Source organism: Corvus brachyrhynchos, unplaced genomic scaffold (assembly GCF_000691975.1).
Source record: "Corvus brachyrhynchos isolate BGI_N302 unplaced genomic scaffold, ASM69197v1 scaffold115, whole genome shotgun sequence".
NCBI lineage: Eukaryota > Metazoa > Chordata > Aves > Passeriformes > Corvidae > Corvus > Corvus brachyrhynchos.
In genome coordinates this window covers 19,559,330-19,567,584 of record NW_008239553.1, presented here as the reverse complement: position 1 = coordinate 19,567,584, position 8,255 = coordinate 19,559,330, and the positions used below count along the sequence as shown (strand labels likewise).

Below are 8,255 nucleotides of genomic sequence, written 5' to 3'. Positions count from 1 at the left end.
CTTGTGTTTCAGAGAAACTCAGACAACCATGACAAGGAGGATCATCTTCCTAAAAAATACAGAGAAAAAAAGATTGTTCAAGATTGCAGGTATTTCTTTAAAATATTCATTAAAAAAGGAGATTTTAAGAAGCACTTTTATTTGATCACCCTGATTTTCTGTGTATATGAAAATTCAACTTCTTTGAACAAGGTTTTAAATTCACAGTTCAGTATGAACTATAGTTAATGCTATTTATACGACAAATTTAAAAATAAACAGATTTTAGGCACAGTTTAGTAGTAGTTTGTCAGCTGTTTTGATAGCTGATCAGCATTACTTCTAAAAAAAGAAAACCCACACCCAAATCCCCAAATTACTCTTTTCCTCCTTAACTTATGAATACTGGGCACTAAAAAGCAAAAATACAACATAAAACCTCTAAACCCAACCCAATATTCATGTACTTCTATTCACACTCACATTTTCACTAGGTATGCTCATCTGCATGAACAACACTACTTTTATGTGCATTTGTAGTTTTGAGCTTAGGTTGCAGTAAAGAAAACTTCAAAATAAGTAGTTGTAAAAGCAGGCAGTTGGCCGCATGGCTCAGCTGCTACCTATCTGCCAAAGTAGACTACTTTATTTGTACACTAACAGCAAACTGCTTTTAAGGTGATGTTTCAAACCTGAATATTACAGGAAAACACATATATCATAAAAATACTAAGAGTAGGACTTATGTATAGATTTTAAGAATACAGTGTTGTCATTCCTTCTGTTTCTATTAAAAAAAACCAGACTTTTATTAAATGGAAACAAAAAAACTACTATATCTACATTCAGATGTTAACAGAATTACTACAAGGTTCCAGTGGCCTTATTGAAGCTGTCATCAAGTATAACAATTAAGACTACGTCTCAATTATTAATCAGAAGACTTTGCTTGCATGCATACTGCAAATGGAAATGTATTTGTTGGTTTTGAATCAATTACATTATGAGGAAGAAAGAAAAAACTGAATACCCAAATAACTGGTCCCAGTAGATTGTGACAAGTGGCATGAAATCTAGTTGGGGGCCAGTAACTAGAAGTGCACTCCATAGGCCAGTACTGGGTCCAACACTGCTCAGTATCTTCATTAATTACCTGGATGACAGGGGAGAATGTATCCTCAGCAAGTTTGCTGATGACAAAATTAGGAGGCGCGGGTGATACAGGCCTGCATGCAGGGAGGAGTAACTCCATGTACCAGTATATGCTGGGAGCCACCTGCCTGAAGAGCAGCTGGACAGAAGGGGACCCCAGCGGTGTGCACTTGTGGCAAACAAGGCTAAGAGTCCCCTGGGCAGCACTAGACAATTTACTGCCAGCAGGTCAAGGCAGGTGAACCTTCCCCTCTTTGCAGCACTGGTAAGGCCACACCTGATGCACTGCGCCCAGTTCTACAGTACAGGAGAGATACAGAACTATTGGAGAATGCAGCAGGGGGTTAAAGCACCACCAGCATCTCTCATTCAAGGAAAGGCTAGGAGGGCTAGGACTGTTTAACCTGGCAAAGAGAAGACTCAGGGAAGATCTCAGGGGAACATCAATGTGTACAAGTATTGGGAGGAAAGGTGCAAGGAAGGCAGAGCCAGACTCTTTTCAGTTGTGCCCCAGAAGAGGACAGGAGGCAATGGGCACAGACTAAAATACACAAGATGCCAAATGAACATCAGGAAATACTTTTTTTATTGTGAGGGTGACTGAGCACTGGTCTGGTTTGCCCAGAGAGGTTGCAAAGGCTCCTGCACCAAAGATATTCAAAAGACATCTGGACACAGACCTGGGAAATCTGCCCTAGGTGACTGTTCTATACTCTGTGAAAATATTTTGATTAAAATACTTCTCATTTTCTTGGTAAGAAGACAACTATTACATGGCACTGTAAATGAAAGGTAGATACCACGGTACTTAACATATTTGTAAATGCTTTTACATTTGTAGAGTACAAAGTAACAACATAAAGGTACTTAAAACAAACCTGCAAATAGCCCTTATAAGAACACAAATATAACAAGTGTCAGTACTGAAATTTTAGTGTTACATACTTTGCCCTTCTTAGCATCAATTAACTAACCAAAATATAAAATACAAACTACATACATAAAACCAGCTATTAGTTATAGAAATTACAGAAAAAGGAAAGTACTTTTTTTAGGAAAAAAGTATCAACTTCATTACAAAATGAAGAGGAACACCTAATTTTCATACTTGAGAGCTCTTCTATTGCAAAAACTGAAACTTTTATGCCGGATTTTAGAATTATTTTTTGTTTAAATCAGATTACTCAAAGACACATTCAGAAAGACAACTTGTATTTGGAATTTTGCTTTTCACTGTTTCCACTGTGTTTATTATATTCTTAAAACACAGAATTTGGAGCTAACAGAAAATGGCTCCAGGAATAAAAATACTTAGCAAAAGTAACATCCTTTACAAGCAGTATTTATATTACTACAAATAAACCCAGTGTTTTCTTTCTAAAGCAAAGCTTATCATAGTAGCATCATTCAAACTGTTAGAATGAGAAATTTAGTCAGCACTTTCACTATAAAATGTTTTCTGTTTGCCACAGCACAATACAGATTTCATGTGGACTAAACTAGAACACAAAAATCTTCATCCACAGGATTACTTCATTTCATCAGGAAGACACTGTCAATTTGCAATTAGTTTATAAGAAACAATTAATACTTTCAGATACTCTACATCCTCAGCAACAAAGGTTGTTCCTCCTCCATCTATGAAATGTTTTGTTAAATTGATACATTTTTAAGCAAGTAAGTACAAGGAGTAAGATGAAAGGGGACACTGACAAAGGGAGAACAAACACATCAGTCTATCATTAAAGTTCTGACATGGAAGATTTTAACCATAGCAGAAGCTGAATCACTAAAGAGATTTAAAATCAGTGTGGGTTTGGTTTTTTTTTAAATACAGTTCCTACTTTGCACTGATTGTACAAAGTCACAAAATGAAATCTATTTTAATTAAGTAATACGACTGGTAAAAATCTGACATTATAATGGCTTCACATTTAATATGTAATCATCATTAAATTGCTCTCCAAATGTAAGATTTTTCATTTCACTATACCACTAATGTAAAGATACTTTTATAGTTCTGTACTGTTTTAAAGCACGTACACTGGAAATTAATTGTAAATTAGTTCCATTATCTTAGTTCAATCTGCCTAATTCAATTATAACAAATTGTAAATACTACGATTCACCCAACCCTCCCCCCCACCTTTGTTACAGATTCAAACAAGGGGTTGTTTGATTTCCCCAATTAATTTCAATCTTAGGATTGAAAATAATACATCTATGATATACAGAAAATTCCGAGGCACTCAGAAGATACAAAGTGTCTGACATCACTACAGGAATAATCTCTGACCATCTACAGATGCACTGTAGGACCTTGTCTCTACAGATTTTTAGATTTCCAAGTGTAGTTATAAAGAAATTAAGGTAGCATCTTGTACTTATTTACCCACCTTCCCCCTTAAACATAATAAAGGCCTAAAGCCCAAACTTACCCTTAGGAAAACGAGGTGCAAAGCAAGATGACTATCCTGCTGTGATCTTCCTGCAGTAATGTCACACATTTAAACAGTGCCCTTCAGTAAGTCCTTCCCTGAGGGATCTGAAAACAAAAAATAAGAACCATTAAAACTTTCAAGTTTATGAAGGAAGAAGCAGCAATCAGAGAAGGTACAACACTTCAGCTATGCATGAGGATTGTTTTCCTTATTTTAAACCCATAAACAAAACTCAAGATCTCAAGCTGGTATTTATCTAAGTTTAGAAGTTTTAAATCCTGTAAGTACACCTGTTAAAGGGGAGAGTTCTTACATGACTGTGATTTGAATTTCAACTTGATATTTCAACAATACCTAGTTTGTAGAAGCCTGTTCTGAAAAAAATTAATGTAGTTTCTCAGATAACATATAAAATGTGAGCTACAAAAATCACTAATCACTTGTAGAGTAATTTGGAATTCTAAAGTATTTAGAACACAGCTTTGTCAGATGAAGTTGGTATAGTCATAAGTACAAAATATATTAAACAAATGTATGTCTATGTACATATATTTTATTACTAGGAAAAAAAGTACAGTCTACCTCAAAACCTTTTTACTTGTAATACACCACTTCTAAATTAAAAGGCCTCCTGAACTGTGACAAATTAGAAATTGAAAGTATAATTATATTTGAAGATTTTGAATTCTCAACTAGGGTACAAGTTACTAATATAACCCTCTTAAGTGCTGATCTCACTGCAGGGATGCTACTATAAAGTAACAAAAAACTGAACTCTCTTCCACTGTTCTTCCCTTTGCATTCACACAAAACCCAGACTTTGCCAGGCCAGTGATCCATACATTATGATGCAGAAAAGGAAAGGAACTTGAGTCACCTGCACTGGAATATTATGTAAGCCATTCTGAACTAAGGAAAGGTGTCATTGTTAAGCAAGATGCAGCACCACACTATATATATGCTAAATACTATATCAAAACAGCAGAGCTTTTTCTTGTTTTGCCACTTACAATTATATTCTTAGTAATTTCACTCGGCATTGGGAATAATGCAGGTAACTGAAAGAGTCTAAGCTTTAGCAAAATTTTCTTTTGGACAAAAACGGTTTGGCTATACTGATAAACAATATACCAATATCACAACAGTAACTAATCTGGTGGTACCAAACAACACCTGAATTAATAGGCAGCAGTCTATCAGTCCTGCATTAAGCCTGGCTGAGCTTCAGTGCTAAATTCTATCATTTGAACAAGAAGACAGGCGGTAAGTGCTGTTCCCTGCCCTTATCTCCAAGCTGTGGCACTCCTCTACATCCACAGCTACCTGAGCAGAGCAGATAGGTGCTCATGAGGAAAAAGACAATGGGACTCTGAAGAACTCAGGAGTATGTGGAAGAGCTGAGAGAAAAGTGTCTCTGCTTGCAAGATGGCATCTGAGGTTTGACGGACACGGCCACAAGAGAAAGCTCAAAAACAGGCCCCCACAACATCAGTCAGAAACGTTACGAGGCCAGAGAAATCTCTATTTACAAATACATGTTTCCCAAAATCTTCTGAGCTGAATTCTAAACACTAGAGTAGAATGCCATATTATTAGCAAGTAATAAATACTTGAAGAGTTAATCACCTATCATTATTTAGTAATTGTGGCTGCACAGGAACTTGTAGATGAGTTCACAGTCAAGAAAATCACTTACAGATAAATACTCCTGAGTATTTCTCAATACCCTCCTGTTTTCTGAACCTAAAAATGTTTTAGACCTAACATGGCTGAAGTAAAAATGTTGTCTGAAAGAGTCTACAGAATTGCTTATGACTGTCAACTATTTAAGCAGCTGCCAGTGGGAAAAATAAAGAGTTTTTTCCCCAAGTCCTTTACTCACTCTGTAGTGTTGTATAGACCCAATCGTTTATGGATTAGTATTTTCTGGGGTTAGTTTCAATTAGCATAGTCTTGCAACTCTGTTTGTAAATCACCTGGAGAAGCAAAGAAAAGCATACGTGAACAGCCTAGTCTGCTTTACCAGGTACACCAATACACCAACAGAAACTTACTGTAACCTCTACAGCAGATCACAAAGTAAATTCAAACACAGTAGGTATCACTGAAATGGTCTGGAGGATGAGTTTGAAAGTGTTGCGCACTCAAAATATCACTGACCATGATTCCAAGAAAGTTACAGCTCCAGATTCAAGTTACTACTGACACCAAGTTTTTATACTGAGTCATTCCTCACTTGATACTTTTTGAGAACCAAAACTTGGCATTGGAAAACATTTACTACAGTACCCAATGCCCAAGATCTATCAGCACAACAATAACTATAGCCCTACTCAAAACAGAGTAAGAATTCAACTGTGTTCCCTTCTACAACCAGTAAAAAAAAAAAGTTGATGTACCCTAATGTAATGTTGTCATTTCTTGTTCAGTATTTACCAGGAGTTACCTTTTTCACTCAAGCAAGCATAAGAAATCTTCCCTTCAAGTGAAAATCCTTTTTAGAAATGAAACCAGAGTATACTGATGTCACCTTATCAACAATTTCAAATCACCTAAGTCTGTTGAGGTCCTAACACTTAATGTGTCCTGTCCACTTCACAAGCATACCAATATTCTTGCCTGCACAAGTGCTGGTAACCTTAATTAATCACACTTGAAATCTTACTTATAAATAATGATAAATACAACAATTACCCAAGTATCAGCCAACATGAGAAAAAACACTATCCAGACATTATCACATTATCACAAAGTAAGCTCAATCAAGCAACATCCAGATTGTAAAGGACAATATCTTGCAATGCCCTCAAGAGTGATCCTCTGGCTGAAAAGGAATATGGTGTAACTGGTATGCTGATTAATCATGCCAGGGAAATGAAGGATGAGAATGGGTGACTACAATCACCGTTCATTTCAGATTTGGTTAGTATGATGGCCAACTACCATCCCTACAGTAGTTCTGTAGCCTAGATTATTCTTTCCATACAAAAGCAAAGTAAAAAATGTATTAAAAAAAAAAAAAAAAAAAAAAAAAAAAAGACAACTTCATATTACAAAGCAATGAAAAACTGTGTTTAAAAACAGAAGTTCAAAGCTCTTCGTTCCTGCTAAGTTCAATAAATGTCTTCTATTAATAATAATACACTGAAGATTGTGTATTACCCAAATTAAATCAGAGCCTAAATATTATTTCTGAATTCTAAACAAAACATCATTTTTCAGGTGGAATCTAGCAGTCCCAGGGCACCTATTATCATCATTGCTCTCCACAAAAAAAAAAAAAACCAAACAAACAAGAGAAAAACCAAACCAACCTAAATAAATTAAACCAAGGTACAATAAACAGGTAAATTGCAAAGGTTCAAATTACCAGCACTGCAGTATTCTGAACTTAGGCCTCTCAAGTTACTTATCTTCAGATTTTTGAAAATCTGAAAGCATTCAGTATAGTTTCAAAGCCTGTACTTCCACAGGGAAGGAAAGTGCAAGTTTACAGAAATAATAAATTCTTAATTCTTTATGCATAGGATAAGCTCCAACCGAAAACATGGAGAGTGGTCAGAGAAGTTTCTCAGGGCAAGTCTCCAATCAGGCTTATTTACAGAGGTACTCAGGAAGAACACAAAAGAACTAATGGAGAAATTGGACAAAGGGGATCCATCAAAAAACTTATAAAAATAGAAGAAAGAAAAAGAAGCAGACAAAGAAGGAAGGATCAAAGTAAGGACAGAAAAAGAGGTAAAATGCATTGCCTGGAAGAAAAAAAAACAAGAACATTTACATCCTGTATCAGCAACTACAGCTAATTTCACTGATCCCCAGATCTGGATCGTTTCAGATTATTTTGCTTCATGAGCAACTGCAATATAGAATCCAGGACTCGACACCATAAAGCTTAGTTTGTTGTTTGACCTTGTACAAGCGATATATGTCATATCTACCTGTGTAAAACAACACTGGTTATCCCCTTCTTAAAATTACGAAACGAGCAAGAGAAATGGCATATATAAGCAGCAAATAATATTCTGCATAAAAATTAGCCAACTTTAATAAATGCCAAAATGCAACAATATACACTTTTCCAAAAACTGCGCATGCAGGTATTGGTTTTGCTTTTTTAAATGCAAACATTCTTCTGTCATGTTTGAATGTCAACTGATGCAGAACTGCAAAAATGTGTGGGAATTTTAACTCAAAGCCAAAAAAACCTCTTTATTTACCACAAAATGTAATGGGCAGAACTAGCCAAAGATTAATTATTTTGTTTTCCAATAGATGTTAGTGACTAGAAAGACACAGTTAACATGCAAATTCAAAATAACTTCACAATTGTTTCAGGTTTTCTTGTGAGGAACTATGAACTTGCTTTTCTTTAAATATTTCACCAAATCTATAAACATAAGGAAGTGATGAGATAGTTCAAACAATAATCTGTAAAATGCAATACTCTTCCAGCTCACTTACACTGACCTTTAGGCTAAAAATTCTCAAGAGTGAAAAAGAACCAAACAACCAAACAAAGAGTGATTAAAGAGCGATTAAGTATTTTGTGTGCCCATTAGGAGAGACGTAACACAGATACAGGGGAGGAAAAAGCCCCGGGAGCGCTAGTCCTGACCTCCCAGTGTGACCGCGACCCCCCTAAGCTGCGCTGAGCTCCCCGCCGGGCCCTGCGGGGGCCTT

At 36.0% G+C, this 8,255-nt stretch overlaps 1 protein-coding gene across 2 annotated transcripts in view; it reads right to left on the bottom strand.

Annotated features, from left to right (window-relative positions):
- The window catches only part of ARHGAP5 (Rho GTPase activating protein 5), a 42,408-nt gene extending 36,861 nt beyond the window's left edge, over positions 1-5,547 (bottom strand). Inside the window, exons 1-3 of one of the 2 annotated variants that reach the window (XM_017741921.1) lie at positions 5,455-5,547; positions 3,570-3,676; positions 1-49 (exon numbers count right to left, since the gene is read on the bottom strand). The gene's annotated coding sequence lies outside the window, so the exon portion shown is untranslated. The remainder of the gene's footprint in view (positions 50-3,569; positions 3,677-5,454) is intronic. The other variant, XM_008639573.2, reaches the window with a different exon arrangement.
- Between the last annotated feature and the right edge of the window lie 2,708 nt (positions 5,548-8,255).